This window comes from Lagenorhynchus albirostris, chromosome 20 (assembly GCF_949774975.1).
Source record: "Lagenorhynchus albirostris chromosome 20, mLagAlb1.1, whole genome shotgun sequence".
Classification (NCBI taxonomy): domain Eukaryota; kingdom Metazoa; phylum Chordata; class Mammalia; order Artiodactyla; family Delphinidae; genus Lagenorhynchus; species Lagenorhynchus albirostris.
In genome coordinates, this window is record NC_083114.1 from 13,782,110 (window position 1) to 13,802,671 (window position 20,562).

Below are 20,562 nucleotides of genomic sequence, written 5' to 3' on the forward strand. Positions count from 1 at the left end.
ACCTTGCTTTTCTGGGAAAATGGACAGAATTCACAAAGGTAGTAAGACTAGTTCTAAATTCTGGAATGTTCCCTGCCCAGTTAAGGGCTGAAAGTGGAGGCCCAAAGGGGAGGGGAGATGGATAGTCAGAGGGCTGTTTATAAGCCAGTTCAAGTGATAAAATAAAGTCCCCTGTGGTTTATCCCTAGGGACAGACCCATCTTAGGCAGTGAGTTCTCCAGAGTGGTGGGGGAGGGACCCTTGACACAAGGTCGCTTGCATCCCGTTGGACACCCCTTCTTCTCTCTGGTCTCACCAGCTGCCCAGCTGCCTTCAGGCGTGGGCTCCAGAGCCTCCAGTTTACACTGGGACCAGCCTCCTCAGGCCCCGCTGACTCTTCCAGGGGTGCACTCAGCCCAGGCGGGCATGCTGAGGTCCCTTCCTTGAGAATCTAGGAAATGGGCTAAGAGACTTAAGTTTTAACTCAACTGCTCTCTGGAATAATAAGATGCAAATTTAGGAGCTGATGGAGGGGGCATTTTCCCCAGGTGGGAACGCCCAGGGAAGAGAAAGGTGGTCTGCGGTGAGAGAAAAGAGAGAAGAGCCGAAACAGAGGATGGCCTGGGCTTCTGTGACATGCTCCAGTGTCCTGGCAATAAATCCCCATTTCTACAGTTTATTTATTTATTTATTTTGCGGTACGCGGGCCTCTCACTGTTGTGGCCTCTCCTGTTGCGGAGCACAGGCTCCGGACGCGCAGGCTCAGCAGCCATGGCTCACGGGCCCAGCCGCTCCACGGCATGTGGGATCTTCCCAGACCGGGGCACGAACCCGTGTCCCCTGCATCGGCAGGCGGACTCTCAACCACTGCGCCACCAGGGAAGCCCCTCTACAGTTTAATGTCTACTGTTTGCAGCGAGACGGCCCTAGTTAGCCACAAATCCTACTTAGCCTGATTAATATGATGTCCATTCCCCTCCCCCTCTCTCATTAAGCACAGAGATCTCAGCCACTCTCTGGGCTGATCAGGAATACCTGGGAGGATGCAAATCAGTGGCCTGTGGAGAGCAGAGGTTGCGTTGCCAGAGGGACCCAGGTCTGGCTCCATCTAGTGGGGTGACCTTAAACAATAACCTCCCTGACAGGTAGGTTTCTCTCTCACCTGGGCTACCGCTGACGCCTCCCCAAGTCCACTCCTGGCCCTTTCCAATCTGTTCACCAGGGCTTCTCTGGTGGCACAGTGGTTGAGAATCCACCTGCCAATGCAGGGACCACAGGTTCGATCCCTGTTCCGGGAAGATCCCACATGCCACAGAGCAACTAAGCCCGTGCGCCACAACTACCGAGCCTGTGCTCTAGAGCCCGTGAGCCGCAACTACTGAGCCCGTGTGCCGCAACTACTGAAGCCCGCGCGCACCTAGAGCCTGTGCTCCACAACAAGAGAAGCCACTGCAATGAGAAGCCCACACACCACAACGAAGAGTAGCCCCCGCTCACCGCAACGAGAGAAAGCCCGCGTGCAGCAACGAAGACCCAACTCAGCCAAAAACAAATAAATAAAATAAATTTATTAAAAAAAAAAAAGTCACAATGAGCTCTTCAAAATGCCAGCCCTGCAACTGAGCCACCTACAGAAATCCTCCAGTGACTTTCTACTGCTCTAATGATAAAACCAAAGGCATCCCATCCCAGCCCAGCCCAGCCCAGCCCACCTGGGGCCTCTGGTAACACACCCCCTTAGGGCATGGAGACACCCTGATACTCCTCCCTGGGGAATGCTTCCCCAACTCTACTCCTCCCAACCTCCTTTGCCTAGTTACCCGCTTTGATTTTTTTTTTAACTAACACTATTCTGAGATTTAATTTAGGTACTATAAAATTCACCCTATTAAAATGTACAATTCAGTGGTTTTAGTATATTCACAGTTATGCAGCCACCAGGACTCTCTCATTCCAGAACATTTTCATCTCCCCCAAAAGAAACTCTGTACCCATTAGCAGTCACTCCCCATTCCCCCCTCTCCCCAGCCCCCAGAAACCACTAATCTTTCTGTCTCTAGGGATTTGCAGATTCTGGACATTTCATATAAATGGAATCACACAATCGGTGGTCTTTTCTATTCTCTATTTCCCTTTTTGTGCTCTAATCTTTATTACTTCTTTCCTTCTGCTTGCTTTGGATTTAGTTTGCTCTTCTTTTTCTACTTTAAGGTGGAAGAAGGCTAGTGATTTGAAGTCTCTCTTCTCTTTTAATATAGGCAGTTACAGCTATACATTTCCTCCTGAGCACTGCTTTAGCTGCATCCCATAAGTTTTGGTACGTTGTGTTTTCTTTTTCATACATCTCAAAGTATTTTCTAATTTCTCTTATGATTTCTTCTCTGACCCACTGGTTATTTAGGAATGTTTTTACTTTCCACATATTTGTGAATTTCCCAAATTGCCTTTTTGTTATTGGTTTCTAATTCCATTCCACTGTAGTCAGAGAACATACTCTGTAGGATTTCAATCCTTTTAAATGCATTGAGGCTTGTTTTATGACGTAATATATGTTCTCTCATGTGCACATTTAAAGAATGTGTATTCTGCTGTTGTTAGGTGGAGTGTTCTATAAATATCCGTTAGGTCTACTTGGTTTATAGTGTTCTTCAGGTCTTCTATTTCCCTACTGCTCCTCTGCCTACCAGTTCTGTCCATTATTGACAGTGGAACCTTGAAGTCTCCAACTATTATTATTTCTCCCTTCATTTCTCTTAGTTTGTGCCTCATGTATTTTGGGGGCCTGTTGTTAGGTGCATCATGTTTATAATTGGTATGTTTTCCTGATAAATTGACTCTTTTATCATTACAAAATATCCTGTTTGTCTGTAGTAAATCTATTTTGTCTAATATGAGTGTGGCCACTTCAGATTTCTATTAGTTACCGCTTGCATGGAATATCTTTATCTTTTTACTTTCCACCAATGTGTATCTTTGAATCTAAAGTGTTTTGTAGATAGCACAGAACTGGGATTTTTAACTTATTCTGTCAATCACTGTCTTTTTATTGGAGTGTTTATTCCATTTGCATTTAATAGTTACTGATAAGATAGGATTTATGTCATTTTGCTATTTGTTTTCTATATAGTCTTATGTCTTTTTGTTCCTATACTCTTCCCTTACTGCCTTCTTTCCTGTTAAATAGGTATTTTCTAGCATACCATTTTAATTCTTTTTTTTAACTTTATTTATTTTTGGTTGTGTTGGGTCTTTGTTGCTGCACGTGGGCTTTCTCTAGTTGTGGCGAGCGGGGGCTACTCACTGAGGTGGCTTCTCTTGTTGCGGAGCACAGGCTCTAGGTGAACGGGCTTCAGTAGTTGTGGCACGTGGGCTTCAGTAGTTGTGGCTCGCGGGCTTCAGTAGCTGTGGCGCATGGGCTTTGTTGCTCTGCAGAATGTGGGATCTTCCTGCAGGGCTCGAACCCGTGTCCCCTGCATTGGCAGGCAGATTCTTAACCACTGCGCCATCAGGGAAGCCCTTAATTCTCTTTTATTACATATTTTTTAGTTATTTTCTTAACAGTTGCCCTGGAGATTACAACTAACATTTTAACTTAAAAAAATCTAGCTCTGATTAATTCCAACCTAATTTCAATATATACAAAAACGTTGCTCTAATATAGCTGTTTCTTCCCCCTTCTTTTATGCTATTATTATTATACGAATTACATCTTTGTACATTATAAGTCTGTCAACACAGTTTCATAATTATTGCTTTATTCAGATAGGAGAAGAAAAGAGTTACAACAAAATACATTTACACCTTTAAAGATGCTGCTTATTTCTTCTTGTGAACTTGAGTCACAGTCTAGTGTCCTTTCATTTCAGCCTGAAGGGCTCTCTATAGTATTTCTTGTAGGGCAGGTCTGATAGCAACAAATTCAGGTTTATTTATACAGGATGTCTTGATTTCTCCTTCATTTTTTTTAACATCTTTATTGGAGCATAATTGCTTTACAATGTTGTGTTAGTTTTTGCTGTGTAACGAAGTGAATCAGCTATATGTATACATATATCCCCATATCTCCTCCCTCTTGCATCTCCCTCCCACCCTCCCTATCCCACCCTTCTAGGTGGTCACAAAGCACCAAGATGATCTCCCTGTGCTATGCAGCTGCTTCCCACTAGCTACCTGTTTTACATTTGGTAGTGTATATATGTCAATGCTACTCTCTCACTTCATCCCAGCTTACCCTTCCCCCTCCCCGTGTCCTCAAGTCCATTCTCTACGTCTGCATCTTTATTCCTGTCCTGCCCCCAGGTTCATCAGAAACTTTTTTTTTTAGATTCCATATATATGTGTTAGCATACGATATTTGTTTTTCTGACTTACTTCACTCTGTATGACAGACTCTATAGGTCCACCCACCTCACTAGAAATACTCCAATTTCATTTCTTTTCATGGCTGAGTAATATTCCATTGTATATATGTGCCACATCTTCTTTATCCATTCATCTATCGATGGACACTTAGGTTGCTTCCATGTCCTGGCTATTGTAAATAGTGCTGCAATGAACATTGTGGTACGTGTCTCTTTTTGAATTATGGTTTTCTCAGGGTGTATGCCCAGTAGTGGGATTGCTGGGTCATATGGTAGTTCTAGTTTTAGTTTTTTAAGGAACCTCCATACTGTTCTCCATAGTGGCTGTATTAATTTACATTCCCACCAACAGTGCAAGAGTGTTCCCTTTCCTCCACACCCTCTCCGGCATTTATTGTTTGTAGATTTTTTTGATGATGGCCATTCTGACTGGTGTGAGGTGATACTTGACTGTAGTTTTTTGGTTTGCATTTCTCTAATGATTAATGATGTTGAGCATTCTTTCATGTGTTTGTTGGCAATCTGTATATCTTCTTTGGAGAAATGTCTTTTTTAGGTTTTCTGCACATTTTTGGATTGGGTTGTTTGTTTTTTTGATATTGAGCTGCATGAGCTGCTTGTATATTTTGGAGATGAATCCTTTGCCAGTTGCTTCGTTTACGAATATCTTCTCCCATTCTGAGGGTTGTCTTTTCATGTTGTTTATGGTTTCCTTTGCTGTGCAAAAGCTTTTAAGTTTCATTAGGTCCCATTTGTTTATTTTTGTTTTCATTTCCATTTCTCTAGGAGGTGGGTCAAAAAGGATCTTGCTGTGATTTGTGTCATAGACTGTTCTGCCTATGTTTTCCTCTAACAGTTTATAGTGTCTGGCCTTACATTTAGGTCTTTAATCCATTTTGAGTTTATTTTTGTATACAGTGTTAGGGAGTGTTCTAATTTTATTCTTTTACATGTAGCTGTCCAGTTTTCCCAGCACCACTTACTGAAGAGGCTGTCTTTTCTCCATTGTATATTCTTGTATCCTTTATCAAAGATAAGGTGACCATATGTGCGTGGGTTTATCTCTGGGCTTTCTATCCTGTTCCATTGATCTATATTTCTATTTTTGTGCCAGTACCATACTGTCTTGATTACTGTAGCTTTGTAGTATAGTTTGAAGTCAGGGAGCCTGTCTCCTTCATTTTTAAAGGATGTTTTTTCCAGATATAGATTTGATTGGTGGTCTTTTTGTCTTAGCACTTTGACTTTCATTCCATTGCCTTCTGGCTTCCACGGTTTCAGGTGAGAAGTCAATTGTTAATCTTATTAAGGATCCTTTGTCTAATTAGTTTTACCCTTCAATTCTGGGCTCAACCATCTCTTCCTCCCTGGAGTAGGTCAGGCCCTTTGGTACATGCCCAGTGCTCTGTACTTGTCCCCTGTAGAGATGATCACAACTGTAATTAAATAATTAATGATAGAAGTAGCTCTCCAGTTTGTTTCTATCACTAGACTGTAAGTTCTGTAAGGCAAGGACCAAGCTTGTATTTTTCAGTGGCTTGCATTGCCACTCTATCCCCAGAGGCAACACAGTACCAGTCATACTGCAGCCTTTCAAAAAAACATTTACTGAGCAAATAAATGAAACTCATCCTAAAGTAGGCTGAATCACTGGTGTCAATTCTTCTCTTTGTAAGAGTAAGAGATAGCCACACTCTGCCATGGCTCAATGGTAGGCAGGGCGATTCCCTGCTCCTTGGCTTAAGATTGGCCATGCGACTTGCTTTGGCCAAATGATGCCAGTGGTGATGATGTAAGCAGAGGCTTGAAATGTGCTTGCGCAGCTGAGCTTGCACTCTTGCACTCCTGCCTGCAACTCTGACACAAACGTGCCTTGGTGGTCATTGGACCAAGTGGGATAGGAGACACATGAAACAGGCCTAAACCCAACTCACAGCTTAAAGCCAACCTAGTCCCACTGAGAGCAGCCTAGGTCAGCCAAACGCCACCCAACCCACAGATACATGAGGGATGAATAAACACTTACTGCCAAATGCCAGTGGGTTTGGGGGTTGGTCTGTTTCACAGCAATATTGTGGCAAAAGATGACTGAGACATATGCCCTGGCAAGTCTGAAGAGTGGGAGGAAGTCCTGGGGAAGGTCTCGCACCTGACCCTTCATATGGCCCACAGCTGGGTCTGGGTTGACTCTACAATAATCGGATGCACATCCCGTCTCTAACTTACAGACTAAACTTCCCCAAATTCTATAGTCCCACAATGGGGATACTCATCTACCAGCCTCCTGGAGCAGCCCTAAGTGTGTTAAGCACCTACACAGTGACAGGTGCAGGGTGGGTACTTGATAGGAGTTAGTTTTCGTCCTCCTCCACCTCCTCCACCTTCTCATCCATTCCACCCCCGGGCCTGAGAGTGACCTTCACAGCCAGAATATCTGCAGCCTCTTCCCTGCTGTGCACCCTAACCTGTCCCAGGGCTGCCCCTTCTTATTGCCAACTGATCCCCCAGTCTCAGGTAAGACGAGGAGACAGGGATGTGGGCAGGTAGAGCATACCTCCTTACACTGTAACTCTGATTCCATGTATGATCTAAAATTATATTTATTCATTGGAAATTTATAACTGCCTATTTCAAGGAGGGCTTGAGGCAGCTTAGGGGCCGAGCACAATAAAAAATAAACAACTTCAGGATCAAAGAGAACAGAGGCCAGGCAGAGAGCAGAAAGGGGAGGTGGCATCAGAAACCTGATGCAATACATGGGACTCTGCAATTTCCAGCAGCTGTAGAAACAAGACAAGCAAGTGGGCTACAAAATTCAACATAATGAAAGCAGCAGCCCTCAAGCCTGGGTGTGAACCCCATTCGCAGGCAACTCTGAGGCCAAAGGGGGAGACCTCAATACTAACAATAAAACCACCATCCATGCACCAAACACTGTTCTAAGTGCTTTGTACATGACTTCTCACGGAGTCCTCTGAACAATGAGACAGATACTATTATTATCTCCATTTTACAGATGAGTAAACAGAGGCAAAGCAACTTCTCAGGGGCACAGGGTGAGGGAGTGGCAGAGCCAGGATGAAAGCCTGCAAGTCTGAGCCGAGAACCCTTAACCACTAAGCAAGTCAGCTTCTGCTTTGCTCACGCTGGGCCCAGCCACAACCCGGAGACCCTGATCACTGGGCCTCTGGCTCTGAGTTGGTTGTAGGCCGACCTTCTTCCCTGTTGAGGCCTTATCCCCCACGCTTCTGAAGATCTGTCGCTAGCCTAGCCTGTTTGTCAGGACCCCATTACTTCCTGGTAAGACCCTGCAGATGGCCTGTCTCAGTTCCCACCTGCCACCCTCTGGAGATGTGCCTTATCTCCCTTCCCACCTAGACCTGCACTCCCAGAACATACCCCTTGCCACCCAGCCCTCCCCAAAGTGTATCAACTTCAGCTCCTCCGACCTGCCACAATTTGCTATCCATCCACATGCCTGTTCCATATTCCAACACAAACTCTAAGAGTCCACGTTCTACATCTGTCAGCAGAGCCCACCATTGAGAGTGATGTACAGTGAACGTCCTCTAAGGCCATGACCCCTGAAGTGCAAGCCTTCAGTCCCTGACTAGCTACCATGTGAGCCCACGCTCCAGACACCGGGTCTGCACCAAGAGAGGCCAGCCCACAGTTGGGTCCTGCCTGCTCACTGGGCTGTCCTCTGTGCCCTGACCTCAGAGTGTCCTGGATGCAAAGTCTCAATTCTGTAAAGGCATTTTAGATTCCAAACAGGGAACTCTCACTCCTGAGTTACCCGCTTTGCTAAATTATCCCCCTTCACCCTGTGAGGGGTGACCCAGTTCACCTCACGACACCCAAACCTGCAGATGGGTTTGGGGATATCTGAGGCCGTCCCAGCCCATGAGGCCCTTTTCCATGAAGTGAGAAGAGGCAACCCTTGGTGGAGGCGTGTCTCTTCCACCTGTTGGAAAATCGCTGTCATAAACTGATAATGCTAAAACAAGATGCTTCACAGCCATGTGTGAGAAAATCGCCGTCATAAACCACAATGGAAAGCCTCTTCCGTGCCGTGCCCTCGTGTGGCTCCCAACCTGCAAAAATGACTTTGGCAGACCTGCTGCGTCCCCAGCCATGGCAGCTCTAGCCAAGCAAGATACTCAAAGCAGCTAGTTTCCTGCTCCGCAGAACCCTGCAGACGCGGAGACCACGTGGTCAAGAATCACGCCCACTTTCTGCCGTGCTCACGTTAAAAGTGGAAGTCCTAACAAGCCCCAGGAATGGGAGAAAGGTCTTCGTGTCCAGGCTGGGGTCATCGGCCCCCAAGCAGTGGCTTCTGCAAATGAGGAGAACCGCCGGCAGGATTAGAACTGGCGGGTAGAGAAGGTCCCCACAGGAACAGGCTCTCAAGAAAAGCCAAGGAATGAGACCCGGGAAACATGGAAAGGAGCTCCGTGGCTGCTCCAAGACACGGCCCGTGCTGATCACTACCATTGGGGATTAGAAAGAATTTCACAGTCATCTCTGACCTTTTCTTGGCGAGCCTCACCCAGGGCACCGACCCCTGATCAAACACCTGCCCAGACCCTGCCATTAAAGAGGACAAGAGCTGACAGTGCTGAGACCAGTTGAAATTGGGTCGTTTCCTGTCACTAACCCGTGTGATTCAATGACATTAAAAAAGAAACCAGAAGAGAATTCATTTCTTTTTTTACCTGTAAATGAGGCCCCACTTACAGCAGACCAATTTCAATGTTGAGCCTTCTTAGGCAAAGGGTCCCTGAGGGATGGCGCGAAAGAACTTGGGGTCTAGCCCTTGTTTTCTGATCATGGCACCAAACACCCCCTCATCCAACCCCCCTGTGCTCTACATCGAAGAGAAATAAACCTGGTTTCCAAAAATGAAGTCTGGAAAATAATATAGACTCCTACATTCCACCTTCTAAATTAAGCCAGTTACTTAAGCCATTAACTTTCCACTGGGGACCGAGAGAAAATTGTTTCAAAACTGGGAACTAAATATAAAGTTAGGGGGAATGGGACTTTGCTGGTGGGGCAGTGGTTAAGAATCCGCCTGCCAATGCAGGGGACGCAGGTTCGTAGGGGAACTAACATCCCACGTGCTGAGGGGCAACTAAGCCCTCCGGCCTCAAGTAGAGAGCCCGAGTGTCGCTAACTACAGAGCCCACGCGCTCTGGAGCCCACGTGCCACAACTAGAGAGAAGCCCACACACCACAACAAAGATCTCGTGTGCCACAACTAAGATCCAACGCAGCCAAAAAAAAACCCACAAACACAAATGGATCTATTAAAAAATGGAATACAGTGTGACTCCATTTATAAAAGTTCAAAAGTATACAAAATTTTAAAACAGATTGTTTAAAGACATAAACCTACATGGTAAAGTTATAGAGAAGAGCAGGCTAATAATGATAACAGAATTCAGCTTAGCATATCCCCTGGGGATGAGGAGAGAGGAAAACCCACCTAAGGAGAGGCATAAAAACAATTTCTAAAGGGCTTTTGATACTCTGTTTCTTCATTTGTCTGGGCATATGTCTACTTTATTACTCTTCTTTAAACTGTACATATTTGTTTTATATGCATATATATCTATTTCACAATAATTTTTTAATCAAATACTTTCTTATATTCCAACAATATCCAGTTAAAGATAAGACTGGGGGGAAATTATCCTATTCCCTAGCAACAAAAATCATAAAACACCTAGGAACAAACAAGAAATGTTCACAACCCCCATAAAGAAATCTATGAAACTTAAGTGGGTGCTATAAAAAAAGAGAATGACGGGAAGGAAGACACGAATCAGTAAGGGATAGACCACATTTCTAGAGAGGAAAACTCAATATTGTTATTATTTTAGAAATTTATTGTCATTCCAAATTAGATTCTAATGATAAGTGCAGAAGAGCTATAAAATAACCATAAATATCATAGAGAAGAATGACTAAATAGGCAAGCATAACCAAAGAAAAGCTGAGAAAGAATCTGCATGGCCAGGCGTTAAATTTATAAAGTCATAATTTAAAAAATGTGATAGTGGAAGAAAAAGAGATCAGTTAATGAAAAAAGAGAAAACCTGGAAGCTCATATGTTTGTGCACGATAATAAAGCTAACATTTAGAGTCAGTCGGGGGAAGGGGGAAGGAAATCTAGTCCAAGACCAAAATCTATTAACCTAGTAACACAGGTTACTGGACCTGGGAGGCTAAGGGAGGGGGGGAGGGAGACTCTCATGTTTTGCCTTTTTGAATTTTGAGCAACATGGTTGTAATATACAGTTGACCCTAAACACGGTGGGGGAGGGTCAAGGGCATCAACACCCTCATAATTGAAAATTCCCGTATAACTTTACAGTCAGCCCTCCATATCCATGGTTCCACATCCTCAGATTCAACTAACAACAGATTGTGTAGACCTGTAGTACTTATTTAGTGAAAAAAATCCATGTATAAGTAGACCCACAGAGTTCAAACCCGTGTTGTTCAAGGGTCAACTGAATAGTCCAAAAAAATTAAATTTCAATTTCAAATGTAGTTGGTAGGAAAAGAAACTGAACTAAAAGAACTGGCGGACGATTTGAGAAGAAATAAAATCAGGCTCTAATCTTATACAATAAACTAAAATAAATTTTGATAGGATTAGAGTTGAATGTAAAAAAGAGAGCTGAGTGGAAAAGCTGACGCCAAATAAAGAACGAGAAGAAAATATAGGTGAATATTTATCTGAACTTGGGGTGGGGAAGACCTTTCAAACCCAAAAGCAAAGGAAGGAATCACCAAATGAAAGGACTGATAGACTTAACCACATGGATCAGTCTGCTGGGGCTGTGAAAACAAAATACCATAGACTAGGAGGCTTAAAAAACAGAAATTTATTCCTCTCAGTTCTGGAAGCTGGAAGTTCAAGATCAAGGTATCAGTCAATTCAGTTCCTGGTGAGGGCTCTCTTCCTGGCTTGTAGACAGCAGCCTTCTTGCTGTGTGTCCACATGGCCTTTCCTCAGTGCATGTGTGAGGACGGAAAGAGAAAGAGAGAGAGAGAGCTCTCGGCCATCTCTTCTTATAAGGGCACGAATCCCATCATGCGGGCCCCACCCTCAGGGCCTCATCTAACCCTAAATACCTTCCAAACGTTCCACCTCCAAATATTATCCAACTCTTGGAATTAGGGCTTCAACACATGCATTCAGGAGAACACAAACATTCAGTCCACAACACCACATAAACATTAGAAACTTCTCTATGTCTAATAATAATAATAATAGAAAAACAAACACTGAACTGAGAAAAAATGTATTACATATACGTCAGTCACTATTCTTATGGATAAATGAATGTTAAATAAAATATGTTATAAAATCATTCAGGGGGCTTCCCTGGTGATGCAGTGGTTGAGAGTCCGCCTGCTGATGCAGGGGACACGGGTTCGTGCCCCGGTCCGGGAAGATCCCACATGCCGCGGAGCGGCTGGGCCCGTGAGCCATGGCCGCTGAGCCTGCGCGTCCGGAGCCTGTGCTCCACAACGGGAGAGGCCACAACAGTGAGAGGCCCGCGTACCGCAAAAAAAAAAAAAAAAAAAAATCATTCAGGGACTTCCCTGGCAGTCCAGTAGTTAAGACTTCACCTTCCAGTGCAGGGGGTGCAGGTTCGATCCCTAGTCAGAGAGCTAAGATCCCACATGCCTTGTAACCAAAAAAAAAAAAAAAAAAAAAACCCAAAACATAAAACAGAAGCAGTATTGTAACAAATTCAATAAATTTTTACTTAAAAAAATAAATAAATAAAATCATTCATATAGAATGATCTCAATTTTTAAACATTAAACATGGTTATCTCTGGAGGCTGAGAATCACAGATGTTTACTTTCTCCTTTGTGTTTTTGTGTATTTTCTAAATTTTCCATAATGAATATGAATTACTTTTAAGATTCAAAAAAATTACCATTATTTTTCAAAAGTGTTATGTTCAAGCAACATCACGGGCATAGGGTCCAGTTCTGCAAAACTTTTGGAGGATGTGTGATGGGCCAGGTGCCCAGCACGGCCTGGAGTGTGATCCATATCTCCCTATAGACTCTACCAGGAGCCCCTGAAAGAGGCAAGTCCTTCTCCCTGGAAGAGGCGGGCATGATGGGGATCTTGCGCCAGCGAAAATCCTGCCCCGTGGAAAACAGACTTATTTGAGATGGCTCGAAAGGGACAGACCCAGAAGCAAAGTGACGAAGAGAGAGATCTCAAGATCTCAGCTCAAAAGAGGGAATAATTTCTACCTCTATGAGCTGCCCCTAAATGCAAAACACCATACAGTGAGCTTCACGTCACGGTCCCTCCATGACTCAGGCATAGATGGAAGAAGGCTTCTTGTATGAGGAAGGGGGTTAAATTAGACATTAATTTTTAATTATGTAATTACTTTTCCTTTAAAAATTTTTAAACACATCAATGAAATTATTTTTAAAAGTTTAAATATCACAGAGAAGGCTAAATTTCTCTTTGACCCCCCCCACACACACACAATCCTGATGCCCTGAGGCCCTGGAGATAACAGCTATTATAAGTTTGGAATGCCTTTTTCTAGACCTTTTTATATTCTTTTACATGTAGGTATGCGTCACTTATATTTGTATTCATATAAAGTATGAAGGACTATGTGAAAACGTTTCTATGAAAGGCATCATAATGTATTCATCACTTGGAAACTTGCTTTTCTTCACCTTATAATCTGAGAGATTCATCATTATTGTTATAGAGAGATCCAACTAATTCTTTCTCAAAGCTGCATAGGACTCCCAGGTGTGAAAATGTGAGCTGATGTAGCGGGTCCTATTCCACCACCAGCAGACGTTCAAACTGTGTAGAGTTCTTCACCGTGGACGGCAAACTGCCACAAAGGCTGTCCCAGGACTTTCCACCTGTGCACACATGCCACGTTTCCTTTAGGGCAGACCCTGGGAAGTAGAATCCTCGTGATGTAGGGCAGGTGCTTTTTAATTTGACAGGTCCTGCCAAACTGCTGTCCTAGCCTCAGATCCCACGGCTTTAAAAACCTGATCCCTGTGAAATGTCTTCTTGTCAGTTTCAGCTCAGCGTTTCAACCTACCTGGCACATCCTGCACCTTGGTTTTGTTCCATTGCTCTCCATAACTATTCAAATCATCATCCAACCATGAGATGGGCTGCCCTGGTCACTGGCGGCACTCAAGCCAATGGCCACCCTCCCGGCCACTCACGGAGGGGACCTCTTGAATGGGGAGGAGGCCCTTCTAAGCTTCTGTGAATCAGAAGATGCTCTACCAGTAAATGAGAAGGGGATGAGGGCTGAGCAAGGAGAAACTGTACAAAGCCCGGCATCAACTCAACTGCTTGGATGGGCTGGGCCTAAAGAGGAAAATGCAATCAACACATTGGGGAAAAAAAAAAAAAGCATCAACACGTAAATTAGGTGTGAGCGCAGCCGAGTGAGTCAGGCAGGCCTGGATACTGATGACCGTTCACCCTCCTCACCGGGCAAGCCAACCGCCAACTCTGTGATGATGCCCACCAAGGTCACCGAAACGCCTGACCGATTAATTGTCTGCGGTAATGCTAAGTGCTTTTACGTAAGGTGCTAACCACAGAACTGTGGTCTTACAGAAGGTGCTCCAGTATTTTTAGCAGCACACAACTGCCATGTGAAAGGAGGAGCTGATCTCCCAGCGAATGCCGCTCACTTTCCAGGCGGGCGCAGTCCTGCTGTTGGAGGGGTGAGGATGTCTGTGCAGAGGGCAGCGGCACCATCCATATTCCGCAGTTTCTCCAGGCCAACCTGACACCCCGCCAACCAGCAGCAGGCGATCACGTCACCTCCTTACCCCCAGGCCTCAGGGCGGGGAGAAAAGGGCTGCTTCATGGGCAGAACCCCACCAGCCACCTCCGAGCTCATTAGCAAGCTCTCCCCAAGCCCCACAGAGTAGATGGGGACGGAAGAAAACCAGAGCTGGCCCTGGCCCTGCTCCCACATCCCCAGAGCCGTCTGCCCCAGAACCTAGGTGCCTACCCTCATGTCACCTCCCACCTCCCACAAGAAATCTAAGATTCCGAGTATAGTGCCAAGTGTGTGGCCCCTATGAGGGAGTGGAGCATCAGTATTCATGTCCTGGGTTGAGGGTCACTGCTGCCTTTTGCTCTGTTTCAGTAAATTTTGTTGAAGTATCACACACACACAAGTGCACACACTAAAACTGGTGAATTTTGAAAATATGAGCACACGTATGTGACCAACACCCAGATAGAAAAATCGCACATCACCAGCCTCCCAGAAGCCTTCCTTGTGCCCCTGGGAACTACTACTCTGACTTCTAACACCTTATATTCATTCTGCCTGTTTTGCACGTTATATAAATGGAATCCTACGGTACATGCTCTTTTCCGTCTGGCTCCTTTGCTCAACAGTGTCTGTGTGATTCCTCCATGATGTTCCACGTGGCTGCGGACTCTTCTGTGGCAGAGCGTTCTATTGTATGTATTCACTCCACTGTATCTGTCCATGCTACTGCCAAAGGATGCTGGGTGATTTTCAGTTTTGTGGCTATTACAAACAGTGCTGCCGTGAACGCTCTCGTACATGCCTTTTCACGGCAGCCTTTTGCCTCTCATAAGATATAAAAAGTTGAAAACGAGTGCTTTAAATCAAATCTTGAGAAAGCCAACCTGCTCTATCTCTCCGATTCACCCTCTCATTCTTTAAACGCAGTCTTTCCACTATCCACGTGGTACCAAGTAAAGAGCGTTGGCCACAGGAGTCAGACTTCCTAGTACTAAAGCCCAACTCTACCACCTACTTGTTCTGTGTCCTCGGGCAAGCACTTAACCTCTCTGAGCATCATTTTCCTTACCTGTAAAATGGGGAAAACAATAGTATTTCTACCTTCATTTGGTTGAGGATTAAATAAAGGAATAAGGGCTGCGCAAAATCAGCACCCATCAAAGTTAGGAGCTCTGATTATGGCCAAAGGCACCCCGTCTCTCTCACCCTTGAGGCACCCTGTTCTGGGTGGCCTCTGCCAGGATAGCTGAGCAAGGGTCTCACACAGGAGGAGACAGCAACTAAAGACAAACAATTTCACCGCCTCCAACTGGAACGAAGCTGTACCAAAAAGCCCTCCGTAACTCCCTGGCGGTCCAGTGGTTAGGACTCCACGCTTCCACTGCAGGGGGCACAGGTTCGATCCCTGGTCAAGGAACTAAGATCCCACATGCCACGTGGTGCAGCCAAAAAAAAAAACAACATGGGGCTTCCCTGGTGGCGCAGTGGTTGAGAATCTGCCTGCCAATGCAGGGGACACGGGTTCGAGCCCTGGTCTGGGAAGATGCCACATGCCGCGGAGCAATTAGGCCTGTGAGCCACAACTACTGAGCCTGCGCGTCTGCAGCCTGTGCTCCGCAACAAGAGAGGCCGCGACAGTGAGAGGCCCGCGCACCGCAATGAAGAGTGGCCCCCGCTTGCCACAACTAGAGAAAGCCCTTGCGCAGAAACGAAGACCCAACACAGCCAAAAATAAATAAATTTAAAAAAACAAACAAACAAAAAAAACAACACAACTGCTCTAAAAAGCCTTTTTTTTTTCCGTTCTCTGTTCTCGGGGTTCTCTGTTACACCAGACCATGCTCTTTCCCTCTGTCTTTCCAGCCATCAAGGCTGCGTGGAGGCCGCAGCTACTGTCCTTTTACCCACAGGGCACTGGATTTCATTCGAAATGTGACCTAAACCAGAGGCACCATTCGGGGTCATTATTAATGGTGACAAGCTGCTGGGGTGTTAACAGTGCCTAGAAATTGCTGCCTGAACAAAACAAATGTTTTAAATGTCCCGGCAAAAGGAGAGTCAAATGGAGTATCTCGTTTTTTTAGGCGACAAAGATGGAAAAAGCCCCTAGAAGCACACGGTGCAGAGACCTAGGAGCAAGACTCCAGGCCTCGCATTACTGGTTGCCGTGGCAACTGAATTTCACATCAGGAACTCATTTTCATATGATAGTGACCTGTGGAGGGAAGGGGAGTATAGCTCCTAAGGAAACTTAGTTGAAGGTGGTACTGTTTGGGGATAGCGTTGATTTTGTTTACGAAAAAAAGCCTTTAAAAGTGCCTTAAGGGGGACTTCCCTGGTAGCACAGTGGTTAAGAATCCGCCTTCCAATGCAGCGGACGTGGGTTCGATCCCTGGTCAGGAAACTAGATCTTACTTGCATGCCTCTACTGAGAGTTTGCATGCCACAACTAAGGAGCCAGTGAACCGCAACTAAGGAGCCCGCCTGCCACAACTAAGACCCGGTACAGGGGCTTCCCTGGTGGCACAGTGGTTAAGAATCCATCTGCCAATGTAGGGGACACGGGTTCGAGCCCTGGCCTGGGAAGATCCTATATGCTGCGGAACAACTAAGCCCGTGCACCACAACTACTGAGCCTGGGCTCTAGACCCCGCGAGCCACAACTACTGAAGCCCGTGTGCCACAACTACTGAAGTCCGCGTGCCTAGAGCCTGTGCTCCACAACAAGAGAAGCCACCACGATGAGAAGCCCATGCACCGCAACGAAGAGTAGCCCCCGCTCGCCAAAACTAGAGAAAGCCCGCACACAGCAACGAAGACCCAACACAGCCAAAGATAAAATAAATAAAAATAAATAAATTTATTTAAAAAAAAGACTCGGTGCAACCAAAAATAAAATAAATTAAAAGCACTTACTAAAAAAAAAAAAAGTATCCTAAGGGACAGAAATGACCTGAGGGCTCCTCAGGGTTCTCTGTTCCACAACTCTTACTTAAGACACACATACACACATTTGCACACATACGCACGGCCTGTTTTCGAAGGCCTCTGGGGCAGCTGTCACAGCCTCCCCGTCACTGGTCCCACCATTAAGCATCTGTTCTGTTACAAAGTCCTTTCCTGGAGTCCAGTGGGGTCCCAAGCAAACAGATGACCACACCACCAGGACATCCTGCACATCTGGGCCAGGTGCTAAGAGGACCTGTAACACACTCCCTGGACTGAAGTGTACGCTTTCCTGGACAAGTAGCAACCCCTACTACCAATAAACAGTCTCAGGAGTCAGACAGGCTTGAGTTGCAACCTCCGTTCCGCCCACCTACAAGCTGTGTGGTTTAGGCAGGTCCTTGGACCTCACGGGGTTTATGTCCTCATGGGGAGAATGAAACAAGACTCCTAGCTCCTACCCCTCTGGGGGCTGTGCGAATAACACACACGAGGGATTGCTCGGAGAGATCAGCACACACCCAGCACATACCGACCACTCAATAAACAGCTGCTATGATTAAGAACCAGAAAAGCATCTCTCACACCCATGATACAACTGGAGGCTCATAGCAGAGAACAAAGTATTAAGTTGGGTGGCACAAACGGTAATGAATCCATCCATGAGCCCAGAAGTGCAGGCCACTGGGAATCTGGGACTCGAACAGTCCAGGAGGGAGGTGGGATGTGAACCAGACTCTGAAGGATGGCCAGAGGTGTTCTTGGAGGTTAAGGGGAGGAATTCCTTTATCGAGAGCCAACAGGATACCCAGTCCTGGAGATCTGGGAGGAAAGGAAGAGGACACAAAGGGGCCGCGATCAGCAGACAGACAGCCGTGGTCCTGAGGGCACGGTGGAGTGGGAAGGCCAGGAAAGAGGCCCCCAGGGCAGCTGGGAAAGGCAAAGCTTTCCCAGGGAGACAGCTCTGGGCTGGGTCTCTAAGACTAAGGCCAAGAGGGTTGACCATGGTAGGGAGGGAAGAAATCTCGGGACTGGAAAGTGGCTCTGGAGGGTGAGGCCACACGACTGAGGGGCTACAGGAGGTGGAGGAGCTGAGCTTTGTGTGGGAGGAGACCAGGAGCCTCTGAAGACTTCCTAGGCGAGAGGGCTCAGCAACAGGGTAAAAGCAGTCGTCATCCAGAGACCGTTGGTCTAGAGGTGACATGCCAGCTGGACTGCGGGCACTGGAAGGGATTCTGGCATCAGGCCAGCGAAGGGGCCTCTGACCTCCTGCCTGAGACATTCAAGGCCTGGAACAGCAGCCTGGTCACAAAGGGGCAGGGAGAGGCGAGACGCTTCAGGGAAAAGTCAGTGTGACAGAAGGGAAGGATACCCACTGCTGGGGAGTAAGGAGGACATGGTGAGTTTGGGGTGTCACTGGGCATCCAAGGAGCCAGGACTAGAGCTAGAATAGCGGGGGGGAGTTCCCTGAAGGATCCTGAAGCAAGTTCTCTGAGAAGATAAACACGGGGCCTCACAAAACATCCCAGAAAAGAGGGAAGGGGCATCAGAAGAGGAGAAGGAATGATGGAGAAACAAGAACAAAATGAGGAGAGAAATCGCAGCAGAGAAGGCTGCAAAGAGGGGCCTGCTTCCTGGGCAGAAGGACTTGGTAGCAGGATGAGGCCGACAAAAAAAAATCAGTGTTTGGAAACAAGCTGACTTTCAGGGAAGCAGTTTCACAACGTGGTGGGGACAGCAGCCCAGGCTGCGCAGGGGAATAAGAGGGGAGGCGTGCAGCCAGGAGGCAGGCGGCAGGTGCAGAGCCCTCGCCGGGAAAATGTGACAGTGAGAAAAGAGGAAACGAAGCTTTCTGCTCCAGTGCATGGATTTTTCCCCCCAAGAGATGGGAGGCCAAGTGAACGTCAGAGGAAGGAGGATGGAGGGGCACCCGGAGACGGGCACAATCTCTCAAGGTGTCTGGGGGGGGGGGGCAGAAACTAGACTGCAGCCCCGGCTCGGCCAATGCTCTTACCAGGGTGTCCCGGGACACTCTGACTCCCCCAGACCTCCAAATGCTGGGGGATCAAAGGTTCTCACGCGGCTGCACAGATAGAGCCTCATCACCCCCCCCAGCCCTAAACTCACGTAGGATGGGTGCCCACCTCCCACATCACACCTCTCCCCAGGGCCACCTCCAGCGGTGGGCATGTCACAGACCACGCAGGTAGGAAAATCAGGTCCTCAGCCTTCCGAGCCCCAAGCAGGGGACAAAATTCCCAGCAGAGCCCTCGCTGCAGCCCAAGCAAGGGGGCTTCCACACCCACAGCGCAGGTGTCACAGGCACCACTGTGAGCCCAGAGCCTTCATCCTGAATGCAGGGAGCCCCCCTGGATGATTTCTACACTTCCTCCAAACCCACGGCTGAGGAAAACAGAGCTTGGCCCGACTGCTGGGAGCAGGGTTTTGGGAAGACTGGAAAACAAACCCGGGGCAGGATTCTCAGGCTGAAAAGAGGTGCTCAGGGTGAGGAATCCTGCCTGGCCAGTGAGAGTTACCTCCATCCCGCCCTCCTCACACCCTCCCCGGCACCAAGTGCTATTCGATTCCCACTCCTGACCACCTAACTGGGGGCGAAAGCCCCGACGGCCAGGGCCCAGGCCCACCATCTGGAGCGTGGATCCTCACCGAAGGCCAGGCCGAGCGCGGAGAGCGGGGGCGCGCCGTCCCCGCGGGGCCCCTCCCGCGCACGTGTGCGCCCCGCGGGTGGTGGGTAAACACTGCGCTTGTTGACGCGCTCGCCCGGAGCGCTCTCCCCAGCGCCGCCCGCAGTCCGCCGCCGCTCTCGGCCGCCCACTCGCTCCCCGCGGCCCCCCAACGCGGGCGCACGACACCCCCCACCCCCCGAGGGCCCCAGACAGGCTAAGGGCCGGACGCTGAGCACCAGGCGCTCCGGGGGCCGGGCCCAGGCGCTGCCCCGAGCCCCTCGAGACCAGCCCCGGACTCCAGGCCAGGCGGTCAGCGGGCACGGCGGGAGGGAACGCGGCTCGGGCCCTGCGCGCGGCCCGCAGCCCCCAGGCTCGTCCCCACTCCGCGCGCAACAGCTCCCCGGACCCACCCGCCGCTCCAGGGCCGCCCCACGCGCCCCCGCGGTCCCTGCCACCGAGCCGAACGCACGGCCTGGCGCTCGCAGACCGGGCCCCGAAAGGGGGGCCGCCCCCGGGACGCCAGACTCACCCGGGGTCCGGCCGGCCTCCGGCACGCTCCCTGGCTGCCCTCTGGCGGCGGCCGCGGGAACCCGGCGCTCGACCCGCCCCGCCCCGCCCCGCCCCGCCCGGCCCGGGGCCTGAGGCCTCTGGCGGAGGACCGGCCTGAGGTCACCCTGTAGGCCAGGGCCCCTCTGGGTGACTGTCCTCGCCGCCAAACCAGTCTCAATGGCCCCTTCTTGTTTCTGGGTAACGAACATCACT

General features: G+C 48.1%; 1 protein-coding gene across 1 annotated transcript in view; it reads right to left on the reverse strand.

Annotated features, from left to right (window-relative positions):
* The window catches only part of RPH3AL (rabphilin 3A like (without C2 domains)), a 145,067-nt gene extending 124,719 nt beyond the window's left edge, over window positions 1-20,348 (reverse strand). Inside the window, exon 1 of the mRNA XM_060135401.1 lies at window positions 20,330-20,348. The gene's annotated coding sequence lies outside the window, so the exon portion shown is untranslated. The remainder of the gene's footprint in view (window positions 1-20,329) is intronic.
* Window positions 20,349-20,562: the final 214 nt, after the last annotated feature.